General features: G+C 43.3%; 1 non-coding gene across 1 annotated transcript; it reads right to left on the reverse strand.

Annotated features, from left to right (window-relative positions):
• Window positions 1-230: 230 nt before the first annotated feature.
• Window positions 231-334, reverse strand: LOC112799458 (small nucleolar RNA R71). Its single transcript, XR_003201039.1, has one exon. It is a non-coding gene; the product is annotated as a small nucleolar RNA R71 (small nucleolar RNA).
• Window positions 335-1,193: the final 859 nt, after the last annotated feature.

Consider the following 1,193-nt stretch of genomic DNA (forward strand, 5'->3'; position numbering starts at 1 on the left):
GAAGTGCTAATGAAGACCCAAACCAACATCTCACAAAATTCCTGAGAATTTGCGACACTGTAAAATCCAATGGAGTCCAGGAAGATGCCTATAAACTGCTCTTGTTCCCATTTTCACTTAGGGACAAGGCAGCTAAGTGGCTGGAATCATTCCCAAGGGGGAGCCTAACAACCTGGGATGAGGTGGAAAGCAAGTTTCTGGCACACTTCTACCCTCCACAAAAGGTCAATAGGCTTCGACCTGAGGTTCAGACTTTTAGACAACAAGATGGTGAGACACTCTACGAGGCATGGGAGAGGTTCAAAGAATTGACAAGGAAATGCCCACCAGACATGTTCCATGACTGGGTGCAATTGCATATTTTCTATGATGGACTTTCTTATGAATCAAGGAAGGCTGTAGACCATTCATCAGGAGGTTCATTGAACAGGAAAAAGACTGTGGAAGAAGCCATTGAAGTGATTGAGACAGTGGCTGAGAATGAATACTACTATGCTTCAGAGAGGCACAACACTAAGGGAGTCATGGAGCTGAACCATGTTGATACAATTCTAGCCCAAAACAAGGTGTTTGCCAAGCAACTAGCAGAGCTCACCAGGAAATTAGACACAAAGCAAGTGGCTGCACTACACACACAAGATCAAGAGGAAGTAAGCATTGAAGGAGGTGATTGGGAAGAAGCCAACTATGTGGGAAATCAACAAAGGCAACCATATGATCCACATTCCAACACTTACAACCCAGGATGGAAAAACCACCCAAACTTTGGGTGGGGAAACCAGCAAAGCCAACCACAAAACCACAAACCTTACAACCACAACCTACATAACAATTCCACATACCAAAACTCCAACCAAAGATCATACCAAGCCACACAAAACACTTACTCCCAACCACCATATCATGGCCAAAATAATCAACCTGCCCAACCTAATCCAAACCAACAATTTCAAGATCAATTAAACAGGATAGAAGGAATGCTTGCAACCATGAGTCAAGACATAACCGAATTGAAAGCTTTTAAGGAAGAAGTAAATTCTAACTTGCAAAACCAAGGAGCTGCCATCCAGAAGCTAGAAAATCAAATTGTGTATTTGTCTAAGCAAACCCTTGGGCCAAGCGTTTCTCATGCTGCCAAGGCTATTGCAAGGGAAGAATGTAAGGCCATAACCCTCAGAAGTGGAAAGAAGCTA

The sequence above is a fragment of the Arachis hypogaea genome, chromosome 4 (assembly GCF_003086295.3).
Source record: "Arachis hypogaea cultivar Tifrunner chromosome 4, arahy.Tifrunner.gnm2.J5K5, whole genome shotgun sequence".
In the NCBI taxonomy this organism is placed as follows: Eukaryota; Viridiplantae; Streptophyta; class Magnoliopsida; order Fabales; family Fabaceae; genus Arachis; species Arachis hypogaea.